The following is a 25,639-nucleotide window of genomic DNA, read 5'->3' as shown; positions in this document are numbered from 1 at the left end:
GCTAGCATGCGACGCCTCACCCTATGGCATTGGAGCTGTCCTGGGGCACCAACTCCCGGATGGAAGAGAGGTACCGGTGGCGTACTTTTCCCAGACACTCAACACAACCGAGCGGAACTACTCGCAAATCGACAAGGAGGGTCTGGCAATCGTAAAGGGAGTAAAAAAATTCCATGATTTCTTGTACGGGCGGCCCTTCACCGTGGTGACTGACCACAAGCCGTTGCTTGGCTTGTTTGCCCCCGAAAAGCAGACCCCCCAAGTGCTGTCTCCTCGCGTCCTCAGGTGGTCAATTTTCCTTGCCAGCTACCAGTATGCACTGATTCACCGACCTGGGAAGGCGATGGGCCATGCGGACGCCCTCAGCAGGCTACCACTACCGGAAACAGGCCCTGACCCAGCACCTGCACAAGAGGTTATGAGCCTGGAGCTGCTTCCCGACCGCCCCATTCAGGCACAAGAAGTTGCACACCATTCCAAGAAAGATAGGGTCATCTCCCGGGTCCTGGACTGGGTGTGGAGGGGATGGCCCAGCAGCAGCCCCGGGCCAGAATTCGCCGGCTACACAACCCGCAAACATGAACTGTCGGCCCACAAGGGGTGCCTGTTATGGGGAAGCAGAGTCGTTGTTCCCCAGCCCCTCTGCAAAAGGGTCCTCACAGCCCTACACGAGACACATCCAGGGGTAGTAAGAATGAAGGCCCTTGCCAGGAGTTATGTGTGGTGGCCGGGGATCGATGGAGAGATAGAGGCCTGGGTCAAACACTGCCAGGCCTGCCAAGAATCCCGCCCAGACCCCCCAAGGGCCCCAGTCCAGTCCTGGGAGTCCGCCCGAGCACCATGGTCACGCCTGCATGTGGATTTCGCTGGCCCCTTTCAGGGGAAAACATTCTTCATAGTGGTGGACTCCTACACCAAATGGCTGGAAGTCGCACTGGTACCGTCCACTTCCACGTCCGCAGCCATCCGGGTACTACGCAGGCTGTTTGCAACCCACGGGCTCCCTGACACTCTCGTCTCAGACAACGGGACTGCATTTACGTCAGGAGAATTCCAAACCTTCACAGCGCAGAACGCCATCCGCCACATCCGTTCGGCGCCGTTCCACCCTGCCACCAATGGCCAAGCAGAACGCATGGTGCGGACCACCAAGGACACCCTTCGCCGCATGACGCAAGGGGACTGGGAGTACCGCCTTGCCACATTCCTTCTAGCACAGCACAGCACCCCCAGCTCAACGACTGGCCGGAGCCCCGCTGAACTACTAATGGGTCGGCGCCTTGCAATCAGATTGGACCGCCTTCACCCCGATAGAGCTCAGGATGAGGTAGTGGTGGGGGAAGGCAGGAACCCCCGGACCTTCGAGGCCCAGGACCCAGTGTACGCAAAGAATTTTGGGGCAGGCCCAGCATGGGTACCCGCCACAATCACCAGGGTCACTGGCCCCGTGTCGTACGAGGTGCTAACGGATGGGGGGCAATGCTGGCGCCGCCACTGCGACCAGATACGGCGACGATTCCCGGGAGAAAACCAGGAGGAGGACAGGTCAGAGGAGTCCCAAGGGAACAGCGGGGCAGTGAGGCCCATAGAGCAGGAGGGGCCAGCAGGAGAGGCAGAATCAGTAAATACAGAGAGGACCCGTGAGGCCGAAAGGACACCGGAACCAGAACCACGACTGAGCGAGCCGGTTGCACCAGACCAAACAGCCGCATCACAGCCAGCATCCTTGGAACACGAGCCAGAACCCGGAGCCCGGACCAGGGAACACCCCAGGCCACAACGCACACGTAGGCCGCCGGCATACCTTGAGGACTATGAATGCGACCTCCCGGGCAGGACTGGAACTTAGAGGGGAGGGGTGTTATGTACTGAGTTGAATAGGATCCAAACTGTAGCAGTCTGATTGGTCCTAGAACAATAGGATCCAAAAGGCAGCAGTCTGATTGGTCCTAGAACAATAGGATTCAGAATGCAGCAGTCTGATTGGTCCTAGAACAATGCAGCAGTATGATTGGTTGGCAGGAACCACCCAATCCTGCTCCAGATAGAAGTGAATCCACAACCTGATTGGCTTACAGTAGAATTCCAGAATTAGCCAATCATGTGCAGCCCATTGTGTAAATAATGTATATAAAGCAGATACTGTGAGGGGACATTTATTCATTCCTCCTCACCACTATGAGCTGAATAAAGAGCATGAAATCACTTTGCGACTCTGAGTATATTTCATGCACAGTAAACATTACTGATCCAGTGCTTGTAGCACTACAGAAACATTGATCCAAGGAATGAATCTTTGTGGATCCTCATAGATCTTCATGTTTGCATAGGCTGACCAGGACATACCTAGGGTCCCTTGTGCCCTTGCAAGGAGCTGTATTAGTCCCACCCAAAAAACCACAATAGCCATGTTAGACATTACTATGTTTTATGCAGCCCAAGTACTCAAAGCATCCAGAGGAAGGGTGAGGTGAGGAGGAAGGGTGAAAAATTCACACGCCTTTGTGCCATGGTGCAAGAAGGATGGGAAGCTTCTCCCGTGCTTGATCTCACTGTGATAGTGGCGCTTCCTTCATACCACCTTGCCATGATCTCCCAGCTCTTGTCTAAACTCACGACCTTACACAGATACCTGGAGACAGATTTCTGGAGTGAATTTTCCACCCCTGGGCCTAAGCAGAGGCCTGTTTCACCAACCCCCAGGTACACCTCTGAGGATCACAGAACACATTTGAGGAAAACTGAGGTTTTCTATGATTTGGCGGTGGCTTTGAATGCATTCCTTGGGGAAATTATGAGGACCACAAAAATCTGTGCCATAAAACAGTGATTTTGTGCTTCAGCAGTGCTGGGTTGGGCCAGAACCATTGTTGGGTTGAAATAACGACAGACGAGTAGCAAGTGTCATGTGAGAGGCATCTCTCGAGCAAGTCCCGAGGAGACTCTTTTATTGAATATTACAACATTGCCACAGGTGCGCTCGTTGCTGATTGGTTGACACAAATACAAAGCAAAGGTTACATATAGGCATTAATCACCAATAGATTAAAGGCTGGGAAAGGGAGCACAGAACTAGACAGGCATGAAACCTCCTAATTAAATTATAACTAGTGATTGATTATCATGACTTGAAAGAACATAACAATCGCAGTCCGTAGATGTGGTCAACAATGCGTTAAGAACAGGTCAAGGTACACTGTTTCATGAACTCAATGGGAACTCATCAGAACATTCTCAGACTCATGTGCAGAGGCAAAAACTTCCCAGCAAACCATGACTACCAATCCCATTATCCTTGACCATTGGCAATTTTGGCAGGGCACCATGTCGGCTTCCCCTGACATGCTCTTCCCGCTGCCTCTTTTGTCTCGATGTGCTTTTGAAGGCTCTGGTTGGCAACTTCCTCCTTCAGCTCTATGTAGTAGCCATCCTCACGACATCATGATGAATGGGGCAATGATCAAGGGGGAAGAGGTTTTGTGAACAATAGGGGAAGTCCTCAAAGGCACTGCTATGCCCACTGTAACCACATTGATGACCTACCATTAGAGGGTCCCACAACCATCTGGAGAAGATTTATCAGTTGTGTGAGAAGGGCAGCAGGGACAAGGAGCATAAGGGAAAGTCCTGTCACAGCAGCAGAAGTCTGCTACTCTGGTCGGCAGGGGTGTAGCTAGCTGCTCCGGCACCCGGAGTGGCGGGGGCGGGGTGATCCACGCAACAAGGGTGGGGCAAGCTGCCCACAGAGTCTGCGGATGCAAGCCCCACGCTGCTGTTTTGGGCAGCGCAGGGCCCTGAACCCAGGAGAGACGTGTGGCTCGGGCGCTGCAGGCCAGGCCCCGCGGTAAGTGTGCCATTTTGTCACCCCCTCAGGGATGACACCGCCCCCCCTCCTATGCCCCAGCCACTATTGAATGTCATCCTGATGTCATATATTTTAATGACAACTAGCACTGGCATTTTAAAGAAATGATTCACCCTGTTCTCCAGTATTTTTGTCTATCCATGGCTGTTAGCCATAATATACAAGATTTGGAATCTCAATATACAGAGCCAACCTGAGCAAAAAAGAGATGAGAAGGAGCCTGGATTTTTTTTTTCCAGGCTAACTTGGAAAAGTAACTTAATGTGGGTTAGTTGGAACGTATCAAGGTCATCTGTTTTGTATTTATATGTTTGAATGTGCCAAGCATCACAGCATGATAGTTAAAAGATTTCCTCAAGAAGAGCTGCTGAAAAATTGGGTCCAGGGGAAGCAAGAGAGATAAAGATCAGGCAGAAAACCTTTGATAGCTTCTTCTGACAGGCTTTATCCAAAGCCTTTTGAAAGTCTAAACAAATTATATCCACAGCTTCTCCTTTAGCCAGTATTTTGTTAACTCTTTGAAAGGATTTGAACGGGTCAGGTTTCTGTAAAGAACACCTTTTGTATGCTTTTCCCTCTGCATATCCCCTCTAAACTTCATATATTTGTGCAAACTGTTTTGAACAGAAATGGCACCCGCGAAATTCAGAGAAGGGCTCAGTCTGATTGACAGCAGTGTTCTGATCAACCTATAACTGAATTTGGTTGGTTCGCTTTCAGATGCAGACCAAATGTATTTCTCCTCTGCTTGACTCGTTGATGTTGTTTTGGATGGAGATGGATTTCTAGCCTTCCTGTTCAAGTCTGGCAAATCAAAAATAAATCTGCAATAAGAAGAACTAAGGAGGAATCTTAGTTCAGTGCTGTGGAAATTTAAGGCCAGACATGAATTATTATTGCTTTTGGTATGAGAGGACCTAGGATGAATTCTCATCTGTGTGAAAGAGAGAGAGAGAGGGAGAGTGGGTAGTATCAGTGTAATTCATAGAGCTGGCCTAGGCTCCCCAGACCCTTCGTCTGGCTGAATATCAGGAGAGACCAGGGACTGACTATCACTAGACCATGGGCATTCCTGCATTCAGCCCCCCAGCATCTGAAACTGCTGGTCTTGTTCCAAAACCCTACACCACACTGCTCTGCTTACTTGGTGCTTGATCATGAAAAACTTCCCTTCTGCTCCTTACCACATTCAGGAAGAGTCTGCACATGATGGCTAGATTATGTGTACAAGTGCAGATAGCATTCGGGAAGCAAAATTAAGTGGAATTCAGCATGTACAGAGACATGTACAGAGATATCTGCCCATATCTACATATCTGGCTACCCAGAAATGTAGAATCTGACATGTGTTTCAATCTGTTTTTAGTTTATAATTGCTTTTGAACATTTTAAATAGCTGTTTTATAGTGTCTTTACTGATAATTTCATTGTTTTATTCTTTTCGTAAACTGCTTTGTGGTGTTTTTTTTTTTTTAAGAATCAAGCGGTACATAAATTTTATGAAATAAACTAAAATAATGTACAGCAGCTGACATTCTCGTTGTCATTTCATATTTTTCCTCCATAGGGTAAAATCAGGGATCAAAAGTGTGGGTGTGGGAATGAAGTAATTCCCCAAGTATAAAGCAAGGAAAAAATGGACCTTTGTGAAAGATAGGAAGAACAATGCCGTGTGTCATGGGAGAGATTCATGACCCAGATCTCCCCCTGTAATTTTCTCGTTCTGTAATCAGGCACAGTAGCTCCCAATTTAGGTCAGAGTTGTGGCCCCAACCCAAATCATTCCCATGTTATTGTTCTGGTACATATTGCAACCAGTGGCTAATAGATTCAAGGGTGGTGTTGAGGCAAATGTGTAGGGAGGAAATGATTAGATCCCCCTCCCTTCCCTTCCCTTCCCTTCCCTTCATGCTATGTCCCCAATCCATTAGATTCTGATGATCAGAAGAACATTTTATTAGCCAAACCAATAAAGCCCCCCCCCCTTCCAAACTCAATGACATTCTGACATTCACTGCTGTTTGGCTGCTTCATTTAGAGAGCAAATGTTTGATGCTAATATACATCATCATAGCTATTGTTAGATGGAGGAAAGAGTGTAAGATCAACTTTTTAACCAGAACTGTTGACTTAATGAAGTGGAATAAATGATGTTTGAATTAGAATTGCACTCTGAATTAAGAAAAAAGCACATTAAAGTATTCTGCTAATTTGATAGGTCAGGCAAAATATATTTTTTGCCAATTAACAATACATTTAGTTCTAATAAAATTTGACAAATCCAATTTATTCCAGAGGCAGCCTCTGTGAGGTTTTATGTACCTGCAGATTCTTTTTGCACCAGAAGACAAAGGGTAAGTGGTACCACATCTCCATGGTTCATAGGGTTAGCAGCTCTGTCCAGCCTGCCCATTCTGTTTGGTTGGCATGCAACAGAAGCAAACTTTAAATAAAAAGCACTTGAATTGAGGTGTTTAAATGCACATGACATTCCTACAATTTCAGGTATCCAATTAAATGTTCTAGTTCCACAGGAATTCTAGCATATTTCAATATTTTGCAAAAGAACTACAGGGAATATTGATACCATTGTGTTGATTTGTTTGCATTTGTGACCATAAATAAAATATTTCCTCCATTCCCATGTTGTGGTCTGTCCCAGTATAATGGGAGGTTTAGTGTACAGATTGAGCAGGTATTACAGAGGCAGTGCCTGGATGTTAGTAATAACAGTCTAGTCTTCCCAAACCAACAGCTGCATCAATACTTTATAGTTTTCTATACACCTACTCCTTAAATTTGATGTTGGGAAACTAGTTTCACCCCCATGGCTTGACATAGATGACTCATTGCAGGTATTGGGAATCACTAACCAATGTCCTCTTTCTTTGTCTCTATAGTCAATCAATGCCCAGGCCATAGGAAAGCCTAAAAAGCAGAGTGTTTGTTCACATTCCATAATATCAAAAGAAGCATTTATAACCAGTGCTTTTTTTCTTTAAAAAAATGTTTAGGGGTACTCTCATTTTGACTCAAGCAAACCACCATTTTATAGTTCAAATTGGAAAAAATAAATACAGTAAATGGACAAAAGTACAAAGATTGACAAAAGTATCCTCTAGATTTTTGGATTACTACTTCTTAAACCCTGGCCGGCATGACCAATGGTCAGGGAGGATAAGAATTGTAATCCAAAACTTTTGGAAGGCACTAAGTTTTAGAAGACTGGGACCCTGTCTGCACTATGCACTTAAAGCTGTATCACACCACTTTTAACAGTCCTGATTTCCTTCAAAGCATACTGGGAGCTGTGGTTTGTTAAGGGCTGAGAGTTGTTATTTCCCTCTCAGAGCTGCGCTTTTCAGAGTAGTTTCACAACAACCCATCTTCCCAGGGAACTCTGGGAACTCAGAACATAAGAAAAGCCTGTTGGGTCAGGCCAATGGGCCAACTAGTTCAGTATCCTGTTCTCTTAGTGGCCAATTACATGCCTGTGGGAAGCCTGCAAGCAGGGCATGGGCATAGCAGCACTCTGAGTGAAACAGGAGTTTCCTAACAACTTTCAGCACTTTAACAAACCACATTTCCCAGCATTCTTTGAAGGAAGTCATGGCCAAGTACGTTACTACTTTTATAGAGCAGATGGGGCATGAATTAAAGAACCCACAGAGCAAACTTGCCCCAGTAAGAAAAAGCTGTTTGGTTTAGCAGCTATAAACAGCTGCTACCATTTCCTAAGCAAAGGCAATTCAAAGGAATTCCCTATAATTAAAGAGAATTGTAATTTTCTCAGAGCAATAAGAATGTTACAGTGACTGGGCCAAGGGACTTGAATCTAATTAAGAAAACTGTTAATGCAGAGGAACAAGGAGATGGATGTTGTTATGTGATTGTCTAGGAATATAAGGGGGGAGACTGTTAATCCTGCTTTGAACAGTAATAGTTCCATAAAATCGAATATATGTATTTATAATACGCTACTTTGTATGAATTTAAAATTACACCAACCACGTTTGATTTCACCCCAGCCCCCTTATAAGAGTCTGAATATTGGTTGCTGACAGTTAAGTGACTTGAATAGTCTGCTGTTCATAGTTCCTCTCATTACATTTTTCAGAACTTTCATTGTAAAGTAATGTGTTATTTCTCAATACTATAATTCTATAATACTCAATGACTTTGCAAAGTAATTGCTCATGCATTCTTTATGCAGATAGCAGAAATGCTTTCTGTGAGAGCAGACTTGTACTGGACACAACTGCTACGGTCACTGGCAGAACTGCACTGCCAAATTGGTCAGTCCCAAAGGTTATGTGTATTTCTTCATCACCTTGATGGTAAAGCCTAGCTCTCCCCTCTTTTTAGCCTAGATCGTGGCTACCCAGCTAAGTTTGTACCCTGAAATGCTCCAACAGTTTCTAGCCAGACTGGCCTGGATAGATGAACATTATGTGTTCTCCATGCAACCATTGCTTACAGTATTATCATATGCATGCCTATTTGGAAACAAGCCAGCCTAAATTTAATGAGATTTACTCCCAGGTAAAGTCCACCCTGAAAAAGGCGACTCTAGACCTGAAGCCGGATAAGAATTTCCAGTGTATTAACTCTTGTTAAGTTTTTTTGTTTGTTTGTTTCAATAAAGGGAGTTCCAAGGTTCATGCACATTGAACCCTTGTGGGAAGAAATGGTCCCAGCCATCTTAGAAATGGTGATGATTCATGAAGAAGCTCACCCTGGATAAACAAATAACTAAATTACTGACCACTGCATTTTGCAGGAAATGTCATCCTGCGATATCTGTATTGGATTTGAATTTATATGGGTGTGTTTGTGATTGTTTTAACTGTCACTTTACAAAACATTTAAAAGCCAGTAAAGTAAGAATCATACTTACCTCCCTGAAGAGGAAGTTCATTATATTAGGGCCATTACTAAGAAGGCCCTGTTTTTTATGCCCACCATTCAAAGAGATCTTGATGACTGGCACCCTGAATTCCAAAGTGCCACTGATCCCAGCAGGCTTGAAGTCTGATCGGAGCTGACATGAAGCCTTCTTTTCAACAGGGGTCGGCTGAACTATGGAGACGCCAAGAGGAAATTCCAAAGGGCAGATGATCCCAGCAAGCTTCCAAACACCTCTGATCAGCAGCAACAGTAAACTTCCCTTGCCAAGCAACAATTGGGAGTTACCTTTAAGGCTCTATCACAGCTCTACCTAGCCTATACATGATGTCACAGATGACATCAGGTGTGGGGAAGATGGCTATGGTTTGAGGGAAATGGCCTTGTGAGCCAGATTGGAACTCGTGCCAGGCCTAACAGGACAAGGGCTGGAGGTTCCCCATCCCTGAACTGAATATATACTACTGGATAATGGATTTATTGCTTTTTTATAAGAAGCTGAGCCATTTTCAAAAGCCTAGAACAGAGGTCAGCAAACGTTTTCAGCAAGGGGCCGGTCCACTGTCCCTCAGACCTTGTGGGGGGCCGGACTATATTTTGAAAAAAATAAATAAACGAACGAATTCCTATGCCCCACAAATAACCCAGAGATGCATTTTAAATAAAAGGACACAATCTACTCCTCTAAAAACACGCTGATTCCCGGACCGTCCGTGGGCTGGATTTAGAAGGCGATTGGGCCAGATCCGGCCCCTGGGCCTTAGGTTGCCTACCCATGGCCTAGAAGGCTAAAAGAAAAAGCCCATTTGGAGTGATGGCACACGGTTTCTATCACTTTTGCAATATTCTTCCTGAAACTATTAATTTGAATCAGCATAGACAAATGGAAGCTTTTCTATACTGGGCTTTCCAGAATCTCCTTTCTGAATGATTTTGGGCTAGCATTGCTAATGCTGTTTCAAGCTGCTGATATTTCTTCTGTGTCAATTTTGTATTACCATTACAGCAAATCTATTGCACAGGCTGAGTCTTATAATGACTCTGGAGGACAGATATGGAATTATGCAATAGACTGTAATGGGTTCTTTGGATTCGTAATGGAATGCTAGGAAAATATTGTCGTATCAATTTTTATTTTTATTTTGTAAAAAGTCTGAATACATATTTATGTGGCAAAATTTAGTAGCACTGGCTTTGTTGGATAAACCACATGCATTTTCAACATTCCCTAAATGCACATGTATCAGAGCATAAGAAACAGTTATGATGCATTAGATAAAAGCTATATTGACTCCTAAAGCGGCACTCCAGGGAGTTCTATACCATACGCTTTATGAGAATTTTATTCTTTTTAATTTAACTAAGGAAGTAAAAACAAGAATTATGTACACATGCCAGCCCTCTAACATTTCAGTAATAGTAGGCCTGTGCATTAGTGAATAAAACAAAAATATCATACAGTATATTTCAAGGCTGTTAGTTTATCCATGATGGCTCTCACGTATTGATGAGCTCACTCAATCACTTAATAGCTTTTCAGAAGCTATTAAGGACCTATTCCTGGATCCTATATTCAGGCAAAGTTTCACTTGGGACTGAACTCCTTCACCTTTTCCAAATGCTCTCATACCTTATATCTGGGTAGCTTTGAAATGTGTATCAAGTTTGTAATTATTAACCTGTGGAATGCCAATAATTTCATACAACGATTACATTTGTTTCTTTGAGTTCTAATTATAGTCTACTCTTACTAAAAGGGTCAGGATAACTTACAGTATTTTAAGGCATACAAAGGCTTCTCCAAATTCCACTGCTATCAGATTTTTTAAAACAATAAATGCCAAATATCCAATTTCGTCCTGCTCCTCATTCTATTTTGCCCAGTTCAAATGAGGAACACCTATCATATTCAAAAGGCAATCTGTAAGTGAAATCTTGGGTGGACTGAAGCAAGAGGTTATAATGAGCCCCTTAATATTCATCTGATCTATAGCCAAACTGATCACTGCAGTCCATGGTGATCAACAGCATTTCAGGATCTTATGGAGATTTGTGGTCCACCCATGGAATGCCTTATGAGGATATGTTCTCTAGCACTCTAAAACAGTTCAGTCGAAACATATTTTCTATTTTGAACTGTACAAAATAATCAAAATGGATTATTTTCAATACTACAATGTCATAACTCCATTGTGATATCAATGGTTTGTTTCCAAAGATATACAGTGGTGCCTCGCAAGACAAAATTAATCCGTTCCGCGAGTCTCTTCGTCTTGCGGTTTTTTCGTCTTGCGAAGCACGGCTATTAGTGGCTTAGCGGCTATTAGCGGCTTAGCGGCTATTAACGGCTTAGCGGCTTAGCGGCTTTAAGAAAAAGGAAACAAACTCGCAAGAACTCGCAAGACGTTTCGTCTTGCGAAGCAAGCCCATAGGGAAATTCGTCTTGCGGAACGACTCAAAAAACGGAAAACTCTTTCGTCTAGCGAGTTTTTCGTCTTGCGAGGCATTCGTCTTGCGGGGCACCACTGTAGATTCCATATGAAATCAAGGGTTTGTGGAACGTTCTGGGCATCCTCCACATGTGCTACTCATTGTGGAAAGAAGGTCAACTGGGTTATAGAACAGACAATATGCCCTGGGTGCTTTCTGCTGTAGCTCATTCCCCATGTAGTGAGCTCACTTAACAAAACAGCAAAAAGGATACAAGGCTAGATTAAGATATTATCTTTTAATGTGCTAAAATAGCCATGATACGGTTTTTATTAACTCTTGGAAGATTATTGAGATTGTACCACAATGGTGTGAGGCTAATACAAGTGGCTTTTTGGAGACAGCTTGGCTAGATTTGACTCTGGCCCAGGGAAAATCAGAGTCCTGGATGCAGCTCTGCACAGTATGTTTGTGCCAGAATATGACATGAACCTTATTGAAACGAATTTATTTATTTGTTGGCAATGTCAGAGGACTGCAGATATTCATTCCCCTCCCATAGGGAACAGTTGGTCTTATTTGCCATGCCTGAGACAGTACACAATTGAAGATAGATTAAGTTTCACCCCACCCAAACCCAAATCCATTGCTCTATATGCCTTTGGTATGTAGAAAGATGTCCGAGTGCTTCCTACATAAAACATTACTCCCACGGGTAGCACTGCAAACACAAATAGGCAACAGTGAGAGTTTAATTTTAATAGCAGGATGGAAATTGCCAGCATGATTTTCCTACCCTCCTCGCCCCTGCATATCTGGATGAAGAGAGGACACCAGAAGTGAAGCTTCTTAAAAGGAATTGAACTAGGACAGAGCTATCTCCAGACACTGCACAAAATATAACTATATTTAGAATCTAATCACAGAGGAACCTGGAACATCAGTGCTGCCAGACTGTTAGAGTTCGCCTTGCAGAAATATTGCAGAACAATTCCTTTGCTTATTTGCCATGTTTATCTAAGCTAGTGACACATTTTAAAGAACCCATTAATGCCTTATTTCCCTGCAACATAAATGAAAATGAATTGCATTTGAGAGCTTTCAAGTTGGGTTTGCAAAGTCTAATTTGAAACGCGATTAAAATAGGGTTGCCATACGTCTGCAATTTCCTGGACAACTTTGGGCAAAACTAAGAAAAGCTCAACAGCTTTTCTGTCTGAATTTTCACTTTTTGAAATGTGGCAACCCTAGTTAAAAGCTGATACACGGGAACCTATCTAAAGGCATCGGTCCAGTGGCCAACAAGCATCCTGTGCTGATTCACCACCACATATCACACAATCTTTTGCTGGTGTAAAAAAACCTGATATGGGTATTCCTATACTATTATTAGGGATGCAGGTGGCGCTGTGGGTTAAACCACAGAGCCTAGGACTTGCTGATCAGAAGGTCGGCGGTTCGAATCCCCGCAACGGGGTGAGCTCCCTTTGCTCGGTCCCTGCTCCTGCCAACCTAGCAGTTCGAAAGCACGTCAAAGTGCACGTCAAAGTGCAAGTAGATAAACCAGCAAGTAGCTGGTTTACTGGCAGGAAGGTAAACGGAATTTCCGTGCGCTGCTCTGGTTTGCCAGAAGAGGCTTAGTCATGCTGGCCACATGACCCGGAAGCTGTACGCCGGCTTCCTCAGCCAATAAAGTGAGATGAGCGCCGCAACCCCAGAGTTGGCCACGACTGGACCTAATGGTCAGGGGTCCCTTTACCTAATAATAATAATAATAATAATAATAATAATAATAATTATTTATATCCCGCCCTCCCCAGCCGAAGCCGGGCTCAGGGCGGCTAACAACAATCAAATAATCAAACAATCAAATAATCCAACATTTTAAAAACATTTCATTATAAAAATTAATTAAAATCAAATTGATGGCATCCGTTAAGCAAAATTCTGTGCAGGTTGCCAGAGGAGGGGGTCAGGCTGGGCCCTGACCAAAGGCCTGGTGGAACAACTCTGTCTTGCAGGCCCTGCGGAAAGATGTCAGGTCCCGCAGGGCCCTAGTCTCTTGTGACAGAGCGTTCCACCAGATTGGAGCCACAGCCGAGAAAGCCCTGGCTCTAGTTGAGGCCAGCCTAACCTCTCTGTGGCCTGGGACCTTCAGGATGTTTTTATTTGCAGACCGTAGGTTCCATCTGGCCTAGGGGGCGGGGCCTGCACTCACCACTACAGTTTAGAGGCCTGAGCAGCTACCTGCAGCAAGTGACAAAATGGTTTTAAATGTTTTAACTGCTTTTAATTTGCTGCACCTTAAATGGTGTTGGTTGTTTTTTATAATGCTTTATAATTTTATAATTTTATTTCTGCTTGCGGTTGATTAAGTATTTAGTTAGGGTGGGGAGTAGTTTAATTTTAGCACTATTGTTTTTTGCTGTGCTTCTATTTTTATTATTCTGTTAAGTTATTATATAGTTTGTATTTTGCCTTTTAAGGGGAAGGGTCAGGGCTGCCTGGGAGTGGGCCTCAGCCAATAGAATGGCTGGGGCAGGTTCCACAGGAGGGAATGTATTGGGACACCCGATCTCGGGGATCACGGGCCGGAGGAGGAGTTACGCTAAGACCAGACCATGTCATTACCGAGGAGGCAGGTTTAGTTGTTGTTTGAGGACTATCCCTGCCTCCAGGTCTGGTCCTGACCGGAAGGATACTGGAATCAGCAAGGGAAACCCACATGACCTGAAAGTGTTGCTGTACAATGCCAGGTCAATGATGAGTAAAACCACTGCCATCCACGACCTGATTGTGGATGGAGGATTTGACCTGGCATGTGTGACAGAGACCTGGTTGGATGAGGCAGATGGGCCTGTCCTTGCCGCTGCTTGCCCGCCAGGTTTCTCTTACGCACAGCAACCCAGGTCATGTGGGCGGGGAGGGGGGTGTTGCAGTGATTTTTAGGAAGTCATTAGTCTGAACCAGGCGTCCTATTGGGAAGACCCAGTTCTCTGAGTGCATGTTCTGGAAGTTGGGCAATAGGGGCAGTACAGGATTCCTATTGGTGTACCGACCTCCCAGCTGCACCAAGGATTCCCTGCCCGAGCTGCTTCAGGTCATGGCGGATATGCTCCTGGAGACACCTAGCTTGGTTGTCCTGGGGGATTTTAACATCCATGCCAACACGACCTTACAAGGGGCCGCTCGGGACTTCGTGGAAAGCATGGCCTCCATGCGGCTGTCCCTGAATAAGTTTGGCCCAACTCATAGCCGCGGACATGCCTTAGACTTGGTGTTTACCTATACGGATGTTGGTGATCTGACATTAACTAAAAGCGAAATGAAAGAAGTGCCATGGTCAGATCACTTCCTGGTGCAACTGGACTTCTCCGCAACCCTTCCCCTCTGCAGGGAGGTGGGACCGATTCGGATGGTCCGCCCCCACCACTTAATGGATCCAATTGGCTTCCAGAGAGTGGTAGGGGATGTTTTATCCCAAGCTGATGGCCTTTCAGCTGATTCCCTGGTGGCCCGCTGGAATGCGGAGTTAACCAGGGCTATTGACTGTCTGGCTCCGAAGCGCCCTCTCCGATTGCATGGAGCCCGGACAGCCCCGTGGTTTTCCCCGGAGCTGAGGGTGATGAAACAATCGTTGAGACGGCTAAAGCGCCGGTGGCAGAAAACTCATTCTGAATCAGACCGGACACGGGCTAGAGCTCAACGTCGAGCCTACCAAGTGGCAATGGCGACGGCGAAGAGGGCCTTCTTCACCGCCTCCACTGCATCTGCAGAAAACAGCAGCAGGAGACTTTTTCAGGTGGTTCGCAATCTATCGGAACCACCTGCACCACCGGGGCCTGGTAGGGACCCCAAGATCTCCTGCAATGCTTTTGCAAAGTTTTTTGCAGATGAAGTCGCTCAGATTCAGAAGGAGGTAGACTCCACCGTGGGAGCAGGGCCAGGGTGGGAGAGTGCTAGAGTTCTGTCTAGTCCTGTTACATGGGATCAATTCCAATCTGTTACCTCCAAGGATGTGGACAGGCTGCTTGGACAAGTGAAACCGACCACCTGTCAAATCAAATCAAAAATGTTTATTCGGCTTTACGCCCATCATAAAGCACAACACACAAAACAAATCAAATAAAACAGCAGTCTCGTACAAGCCACAAGTAATATAACACAATTCACAGCTCACAAGGACAAATATTGGCAAATCAAAACAGAAATTTAAGATTAAAGTTAAAAATTTGGGCACTACGCTAAAATCAATATCTGATGTCAATATCAAAAATTCTTATAACTATCAATAATCAGCTAACATTCCATTCCGTCTCTTATACGAGAGAACGGCTGTTAGGAATTTAGCAACCTGTAGAGTAATATAAGGATCTACATCTTGAAGAACCCAGGCAAGCTGTAGGTCTACTGGTTTGTCAGCCATAGGCTGGATTATGGAGTTTAGTATACTAGCACGAGCTGAACTGTACATAGGGCAGATAAACATAACATGATGTAAAGATTCAGATGTTTTCATTTCACAAGCACACATTGAAGGGGCTTGGCCCTTAGTGAATCTATGTCTCAGCACATTTGTTGGAAAAACATTGAACCTGGCTCTAATGAAGGCATATCGGTGAGATGCGGCTATAAGCGATGTTAAGTAGGACGGAGCACGATAGATAGGGGTTATGCCGAGATTTAACGGCGAGCAGGCTCCACCACCAGCTAAGAAATTTTTGTATAGCTCCACATCATCCAGCCTTTGATTTATACACCTTTTTGCCGCGTTTAGATCCAGTTTGAGCAATTCCGTGGGCGAGATCTCATAGGACAGCAATTTGGCATGGATTTTTCCTGACCACAAATTTGTGAAGTCATCCCGCCACATGCATTGAATGAGATAGTGGTTCGGGAGTTTATGCCATAGGGATATCCAATAAATCAAAACTCTCCTCCATAAAACTAACTCCACTGAGGGGATCTTCATTTCTAAGCGAATAGCCGCATTACTTACGCATGTTGGTAGTTTTAAAAGTCGGCGTAAGAATTGGCTTTGAAGCGACTCTAAAGGTGAAAGGTTTGCAAAGGCAGCCCATAAAGGTGCAGCATAGGCCATTGTGGCCATCACTTTGATGCTATACACTTTCAAGGCCGCAGGGATGAATAAGGCCCCCTCAGAGTAGAAAAAACGGAGGAGGGAGTGTGATAGGGCTTTTGTCTTGTTTTGAAGATATTCAACGTGCGCTTTCCACCCTAAATTATATTGAAAATAAATTCCTAAATATTTAAATTTATGTACTTGTTCGATTTTCGTGCCCTCCAATTTCCATGAATATAATTTTCGACTCCTTGAAAATATCAGTACTTTGGACTTGGTGTGGTTGATAGACAGATGATTAGAATGGCAATATGACGCAAAAATCTTTAGTGCCCTCCTTAAACCCACTCTGGAGTAAGAGAGTAGTACCGCATCATCTGCATAGAGAAGTAAAGGACAACGATAATCTGCTATACGGGGGGTGTGGATAAATTTTTGTGAGTCGATTAATGGGTTCCTCATATCACTGATAAATAAGTTAAAAAGAAGAGGCGCTAAAATACAACCCTGGCGTACACCCTTATTTACTGGCACTGGGTTAGTTAGGTCTCCAGCAGGGGATATTCTTACCCTGGCCACAGACCCGGCATGAAGTTGGGAGATAAGCCACAGGAGCCTTCTATCTATTCCCCAGCAGGCAAGTTTATCCCATAGTAATTGCCTCGGAATACTATCAAACGCAGCTTTCAAATCTATGAAGGCTGCGCAAAGTTGGCCCCCGTCGAGGTGTCGAGTATTTCCGGGCTAAGTGATAAAGAATAATTGCCTGATCTGTTGTGGATCGGTTTAATCTAAATCCAGCTTGCTCATGCCCAATCAGGTCTGTCTCCTTGATCCTTGCCCATCCTGGCTGATAAAAGCTAGCCGGGAAGGGCTGGGCAATGGGCTCTGCGGGGTGTTGAATGCTTCGCTCTGTGAGGGAGCCTTCCCAGACCCACTGAAAGAGGCGGTCATTAAACCGCTTCTTAAAAAAACATCTTTAGACCCAGCCAATTTGGCCAACTATCGCCCAGTCTCAAATTTACCATTCTTGGGCAAGGTGATTGAGCGGGTGGTTGCCAAACAACTCCAAGCACGCCTGGAGGATGTGGACCATTTGGATCCCTTCCAATCGGGATTCAGGCCTCACCATGGGACTGAAACTGCCTTGGTCGCACTGGTTGATGATCTCCGGTGGGCTAGGGACAAAGGTGAGAGCTGTTTCCTAGTTCTGCTGGATCTCTCAGCGGCCTTTGACACCATCGACCATAACATCCTTCTGGACCATCTAGAGGGGCTGGGAGCTGGGGGCACTGTTATACGGTGGTTCCGCTCCTTTCTCCTGGGCCGTGGGTGCCTCCTGGGCCGTGGGGTGCCTCAGGGTTCTGTCCTCTCCCCCATGCTTTTTAATATCTATATGAAGCCGTTGGGAGAGATCATCAGGGGGTTTGGGCTGGGTGTTCATCAGTATGCAGATGACACCCAGCTCTACCTCTCCTTTAAATCAGAACCAGTGAAGGCGGTGAAGGTCCTGTGTGAGTGCCTGGAGGCTGTTGGAGGATGGATGGCGGCTAACAGATTGAGGTTGAATCCTGACAAGACAGAAGTACTGTTTTTGGGGGACAGGGGGCGGGCGGGTGTGGGGGATTCCCTGGTCCTGAATAGGGTAACTGTGCCCCTGAAGGACCAGGTGCGCAGTCTGGGAGTCATTTTGGACTCACAGCTGTCCATGGAGGCACATGTTAATTCTGTGTCCAGGGCAGCTGTCTACCAGCTCCACCTGGTACACAGGCTAAGACCCTACCTGCCCGCGGACTGTCTTGCCAGAGTGGTGCATGCTCTGATTATCTCCCGCTTGGACTACTGCAACGCGCTGTATGTGGGGCTACCTTTGAAGGTGACCCGGAAACTGCAATTAATCCAGAATGCAGCAGCTAGACTGGTGACTGGGAGTGGCCGCCGGGACCACATAACACCGGTTCTGAGAGATCTGCATTGGCTCCCAGTACGTTTCTGAGCACAATTCAAAGTGTTGGTGCTGACCTTTAAAGCCCTAAACGGCCTCGGTCCTGTATACCTGAAGGAGCGTCTCCACCCCCATCGTTCAGCCTGAGATCGAGCGCCGAGGGCCTTCTGGCGGTTCCCTCATTGCGAGAAGTAAGGTTACAGGGAACCAGGCACAGAGGGCCTTTTCGGTAGTGGTGCCTGCCCTGTGGAACGCCCTCCCAGCAGATGTCAAAGCAATAAACAACTATTTTACTTTTAAAAGACAACTGAAGGCAGCCCTCTTTAGGGAAGTTTTTAATGTTTGATGCTGTACTGTTTTTAATATTCAGTTGGAAGCCGCCCAGAGTGGCTGGGGAAACCCAGCCAGATGGGCGGGGTATAAATAATAAATTATTATTATTATTATTATTACTTAAACCTGATCCTGTACTCCACTGGGAGCCAGTGCAGCTGGTATAGTACCGGATGAATGTGATCCATAAGGAGTCTCGCCGCGGCATTCTGCACCCGCTGGAGTTTCTGGGTCAGTCTCAAGGGCAGCCCCACGTAGAGCGAGTTACAATAATCCAGTCTGGAGGTGACGGTCGCGTGGATCACAGTGGCTAGGTCAGGGCGAGAGAGATAAGGAGCCAACTGCTTAGCTTGGCGGAGATGAAAAAATGCCGCCTTTGTTGTAGCTGTAATCTGCGCCTCCATAGAGAGGGAGGTATCGAAGATTACACCCAAACTCTTAACAGACAGTGCTGGCACTAATTGCACCCCCGCAAGAGATGGGAGTTGCCCCCTCAATCCCATATCGTTCCGTCCCAGCCAGAGGACCTCTGTCTTCGAAGGATTTAACTTCAACCGGCTCCCACGTAACCATCCAGCCACAGCTTCCAAACATCTGGTCAGTGTGTCTGGGGCCGAGTCAGGGTGGCCATCCATCAACAGATAGAGTTGGGTGTCATTGGCATACTGATGGCAATCCAGCCCCAAACTCTGGACAAGCTGGGCGAGGGGGCGCATAAAGATGTTAAAAAGCATCGGGGAGAGAATCGCACCCTGAGGCACTCCACACACCAAGGAGTGGCGTGATGACAATTCCCCCCCAAGCGCCACCCTCTGTCCCCGACCAGAGAGAAACGAGCACAGCCATTGAAGGACTGTGCCCTGGAACCCCACGTTGGCAAGGCGGTGGTCTAGAAGTTCGTGTACTTATTGCAATTGTATCACTCTTTGCACTTTGAACAAATCATGTAACCCTCAATGTAAGTCAAGGCTCATCCACGTTTCCTCTTTTCCCACTGTTTTCCCCCGGGGAAAGCCACTCTTTAGCATTCAGTGAGAGCAGATGTCAATTCAAGTTTTCTCCAGACTGACTTTTGCTCCAACTGAGTGCTAAACAGTAGGTTTAACCTGGGAAAGGAGCAGGGCAAGTGGAAAACAGCTCAGGCCCAGGATTTTTAGGCATAGGAAAATGGAAGTGTGGCCAAGTCCTCAGTCTTTGTGGAACTTAAATGGAAATAGAAATGAACCACAGATGGACCACTTTGACAGAAGCCTAAAAGACTGTTATCTGGCCATGAATCAAGAACCAAAATGCAAAATTGCATCAGTGTTCCATATTAGTAGTGGGATATTGAAGGCAACTTGGGAACTGTCTCTCTTGATAGTGTTAAGATGTGTGTGTTTTCAGAACAAAACCTTTGCACTGTGGAACCTAATGGGAGTGGGATACAGCTAAGTGATAGTGTGCATGTTTTGTATGCAGAAGATTTCAGATTCAGGCCCTGCTGGGACTGGGGAAACACTCCTCTCTGAAGTCCCGGAGAGCTGCTGCCAGGCCAGTGTAGACAATACTAAGCTAGATTGGTCAATGGTCTGACTTGCTATGAGGCAGCTTCTTGTGTAAGACCATTTGTTTAGCAAATGTATTCATTTGTTTAGCAAATGTACTCTTAGGTCTATAAATATCTGTTTTCCAACTTTATATGTCCTTGGATAAATATATATCCCAATATTAGAGGCATCAGGTTACAGTAGCAGATTTCCAACACATCGTACCTTTACTAGTGGGACTTTTTTCTGAGTAAACATGCATATTATCACATTGTTACAATGTAGTTCTCTGTGTCTCTACTCACAGGTAAATCCCATGGAGTTCAGTGGGACTTACTCTCATGTAAATGAATATCGAACTGCAGTCTCAGATTGCAATTCTGTGTCTACTTACCTGGGAGTAAGTCCCACCAAACTCTATGTGGTTTACTTCTTTCTAGACATGTCTAGGATTGTGCTATTAATCTGCTTTCTCTGATAATTGTAAATACCTTCTGGGATTTAAAAAATAATAATAGCACAAAGGGTAGCTGACATATATTGAAAATGAAATTAATAAAATGTTTGCATAATTTCTGGAATAATCCTCCAAAGGCAAAATCTGTTTTTATTTGGAGGCTGCAGCAGTAAGCATATCCAACCAAGATGCAAATATCACTGGACTAGCCTGTTTTCGAACTGCTAGGTTGGCAGGAGCTGGGACAGAGCAACAGGAGCTCACCCCATCGCGGGGATTCGAACCACCAACCTTCTGATCGGCAAGCCCAAGAGGCTCAGTGTTTGAGACCACAGTGCCACACACTAGCAGCTTGAAAGCACACCAGTGCAAGTAGATAAATAGGTACCGCTGCAGCGGGACGGTAAATGGCGTTTCCATGCGCTCTGGTTTCCGTCACGGTGTTCCGTTGCAGCAGAAGCAGCTTAGTCATGCTGGCCACATGACCCAGAAAGCTTTCTGAGGACTCCCTCGGCCTGAAAGAGAGATGAATGCTGCAACTCCAAAGTCGCCTTTGACTGAACTTAACTGTCCAGGGGTCCTTTACCTTTACCTATCACTGGACTCTGTGAAACCTATAAGGAAACATATTGAAGATTGACCTTTGATAAGGCCAAGCAAACATAGAAAAGTTATGCTTCTGCCTTTCCCAGTAATTATTGTTGGAGTTCTGCTAGAGAGTTCATAGATTTATATTGCCACTCCAGCAATAAAATGTCTTCAATTAAAACAAATGTTATTCCCCGTGGCAGCAAATGGAACATAAATAAATAACTGAAAGGGACTAAACATACCGAAAGGCTTTGTAAGACATGCTTTGCATTCTCTCATTCCCCTCCCCACACCCAATAGATTCGCTGTCACACCATATTATGGCTTGCAAGTGTTTTCGTCCGATTAAATTTGCAACCCTCTGGATAGATTGGGCACTGAATAAAAAATAGGCAAATTGCTGTTTCTACAAAAAACAACTATTTCTATCTATTTCTATTGTTATTTTACTGCAAAGTTCTGTAAAACCCTTTTGCTGTTTTAGGATAGTTAATTTGAACTATGTAAAATATAAGAAGATACTGTGATACCCCCACCCCCACCCCCACCGTGGTTCAGACTGTTGCCTTTTCCAACAGTGGAGCAGCAGCTGGATGTGTCCCTTCCAGTTGACTATGCTCTTAATATAACATGTGCAGAGGGACAAAATGCATTGGGGTCTGTTAATGGGACATTGACAGCCTTGGTCATAGATGACCTATACTGAGAATGAGGCCAGTGGAATGCATCTCTGTTGGTTCTGCGGGGCCTCCTTTTGATACCATCAACCATCCCTAAGAGCCAGTGCTGAACAGTAGTTAAGTGCCAGATTAAGGCTTGGACAACTAGACTCAAATTCTACTCAGCCAACACAACTCACTGGGCAGCCTTGGGCCAATCACCATCTGTGAGTTTAATCTACCTCAGACTTGTTGTAAGGATAACATAGGAGTAGGGAGAATCATGTACACTTCCTTTAGTTCCTTAAAGGAAAGGTAGGATATAAATAAATGCATGTTAATAATAAATTAACAATTGAAATAAATACACGTAAACTGCTTAGAGGTTTTTGTGGATTAAGTAGTATATAAAGTTAAATAAATTTAATAGCCTACCTAGACATGAAATTTTATGATATAGTACTTATTTATCTATTCTTGAAATATTTTATTCTTTTTCCTATATAGAAAGTTACTCAACAATTATATTCCAGTTCAACAAAACTAGTGACTTTCCACTCAGCCAACATCAATGTCTTTAACTCAAATTACATACCATTGCGTTTTAAGGTTCTGTCTTATCTAATTTCATCATCTCTAACATGTTTCTTAATATATTCTGCTATTTTCTTACACTTCAACTCCCACTGTGATCTTTGCATATGGGAAATAACTTTTTATATAGACTAGAAAAGGTTTCCAGTCTTCTTTAAAAGATTCTAAATTTGTATCTTTTAACAGTGCCGTCAATTTTGCCACCTTTGCACATTCTAAGATTGTATTTATTTATTTGATAAGTTTGATACCAACTTATTTGATGTTATTGGTGTTTTTAATGATTTTTTATTATTGCTTTATGTGAACAATTTAGAAGGTTTTTGCCGATTAAGGAGTATATAAATCTTATTAATTAATTAAATAAAAGGAATAATTAGACAAAGGAGGAAATGCCACCATGCTTGCCTCATTGTAAATCTATGGAATTGATAAAACTAAGATGTAATGTATAATGTCACTATTCAGCCTTGTGGAATATCATAGTTTCCACAGCTGTCATTAGGATAAATTGGTCGATCCATTCATCATCATAGAAAGCAGAAATAGCTGACTGGACAAACTGTGCTGCAAACGTTTAAATGGAACACTTTCCCCCACCAAAAATGCTGGTGTCACCATATGAATAGCTGAATCCTCTTAAGCCATTCACCAGTCTCATTTAAGCGAGTCTAGTTTGCCTTGGCAGAGCAGCCTGAAGGCCGGAGCCAGAACTCGATACCTTCATGCCAACCAACCAGGGTTGTAGGACTTGTACCATTCTGAACTGCAATTACAATTTAAAGATAACTAAGATTACATTCAGTGCAATTCACACCTCTATTACAAAGCTTTGTCCTTCATTTGCAATGAAAGGAGTAATTATGCTCCTATCAGAAGATAATAACGCTTTGAAATCCCTCTGGTCTCTCGGGGAAAATAGGCTGAAATAAGTAGAATAATTAATAAAAGAACAAGAAGCAGCAGCAGCAGTTTTTGTAACAGTTAAAGTTGTTGATGAATACATCTAAGTAGCATTCAGTCCCTGTCCCCCCACAAGGATTATTACGGCATGGGGGGGGGGGGAGTCAAATTGGATATCTGTAAACTGTTGCAGGGTAAAGGGGAATGTCATCTCAGTAATGTATTGGCCATGCTGCCATTTTCTGAATGGCCATTGAGAGGAACCGTGTGAGGCATGTGAATTGGTGCTGCATTTTGTCCTTTTCTCTCTCAGCCGTTTAGAGCAATTATTGCAGAGGCACAGAAATAGGGCACACATACAAGTCTCAGTCAAAACAGCTTGCGTGTGAAAGATAATTATTATTATTAATAATAATAATTTATTATTTATACCCTGCCCAGTTTCCCCAGACGTCTTTGGCAGGAGTATACTAGCTGACTGTCTCATCCTGTCAGGCCTAAGCCACAGTCTGAGGTAAGTCAGGAGCAGGGAAAGAGAAGCTATGGGACAAAATGGTTGTTGTTGTTGTTTAGTCGTTTAGTTGTGTCCGACTCTTCTTGACCCTATGGACCAGAGCACGCCAGGCACTCCTGTCTTCCACTGCCTCCCGCAGATTGGTCAAAATCATGCTGGTAGCTTCGAGAACACTGTCCAATCATCAACACTGTCCAACCATCTGTCCAACCACAAAATGGTTTGGGGTGTAAAATATCAACAACCTGCTGCCTCAAGACAGCTGTGCGTTTCCATCACTGGGCTCCATGGAAAATGGTTTCTCCATGCGAACCAGGAAGCGACCTCTACAACAACAGAATGACTCTTCTTTTCTTATCTCTCTTGGGTGATGCGGATGCCCTTAGGCAGTTGAATGTACATGCAGACACTGTCCATTTCCCTCCTGCCCACTCCCTCTCTCCGTGCAGCCCTGTATGCTGGCAACCCACGCTATGCCACTGGGTTGGGGATCTAATGTGGCAGCGTGGCTAAGCGGAGCAGAGAGTCATTTTCAGTATCAACCACCAATTCATTAGCTGCCAACCTTTAGTATAATTTATTTGTTTAAATAAATCATCAGTTGTTCAACTGAATTCCCTTGTCTTATGTCAGCCATTCTGCTAGGGTGGCTAGAGGTGATAGATAACCTGATAGCCTCCTATTCTGCATGTGGGGCTCGGTCTCTTTAATTGTTCACTGCTGTTTAAGCTCTGAACTGCACTCTTTAAAATATAGGCATAATTTAGTTGTTTTAAGGTATATCCTTTCCCCTCACTATGAGTTTTATAGCTCCTAGCTGCTCAGAGTTAATTGCTGCTAGGATACGGTAATCAATGTGTCAGCATGTCCCCTTCATTTTATTTGGGCTTAATTCAGTCCCGTTCACTCTGGCAATTTTGTTGCCACTTCTCGTCCTGACAAGGGGGAGGAAATATTTGTGAGATGAAACAAAATAGGTTCTGAAAAAGCACTGTGCATCTTGCTTTGTACTGTATGTGCTCTGAGATGGATAAATACAGGAATGTGCTTGCTTGCAACAACACCAGCTATGCCTACCTATATGCCAATGTTGCCAATAAGAACATATGAATAGCGCTGCTATCGGGCCACTGCCTGTTGCAAAGGACCACTTGTGCTAGGTGTTTTGTATGACAAGCTGCTGACAAATATAGCTGGATCAAGGCCAAATATAATAGATGAAGCAGCCAAATCATAGAATAAAATAATTATGAATTCAGTTACTCTTTGAGATATATTGGCCAGATTTCAGTTTGGATCTTGTATTTGTTTATTTGCTTAATTCATACCCTGCAGCCTTTGGCACAGCGCCCATGATCAAGGGCAGAGATCATGATCAAGAGAAGCAATGTTGAGATACAAATCTTGTTCAAGATCTGGTAAGAAGGAGAGGGCTCGCCTATTGGCAACACACAATGAAATACATCATGTTTTGAGAAAGTCTCTTAACTTCTCAGTTTAACTGTCAAATGGAGAGGAGGGAGAGGCAAGGGAGAGAGAGCAGGGTTTGGATAAAATCCACAGTTAGCTGGCTCCAGAAGTACAAACAAGATGCCAATGTGGTTAGAGAGTGCAGTCAAGGTGGTGCCAAGTCTTACCCAAATGAACAAGATACAACGAACCTATGGAATTCATTATTGCAGGATGCCATTAGCTCAAATGCAGAGAATCTAGAGATGGCAGCTGATACGTCCTTTAAAAGGTTTAAGGCAAATTAAACCTGGATAGGCTTATTGACAACTATACCCGTAAGAGCTAGAAATGAAATCTTCTTTGGAGAGAGTTTTTGATT

At 44.5% G+C, this 25,639-nt stretch overlaps 1 long non-coding RNA gene across 1 annotated transcript in view; it reads right to left on the bottom strand.

Moving 5' to 3' along the window:
- Positions 1 to 25,639, bottom strand: part of LOC308471709 — a 744,400-nt gene that overhangs the window by 128,835 nt on the left and 589,926 nt on the right. The gene's annotated exons all lie outside the window — the stretch shown is intronic.

This window comes from Podarcis pityusensis (genome assembly GCF_964106645.2).
Source record: "Podarcis pityusensis genome assembly, chromosome: 2".
Taxonomy (NCBI): Eukaryota; Metazoa; Chordata; class Lepidosauria; order Squamata; family Lacertidae; genus Podarcis; species Podarcis pityusensis.
This window is presented reverse-complemented; position numbering and strand designations above follow the sequence as displayed.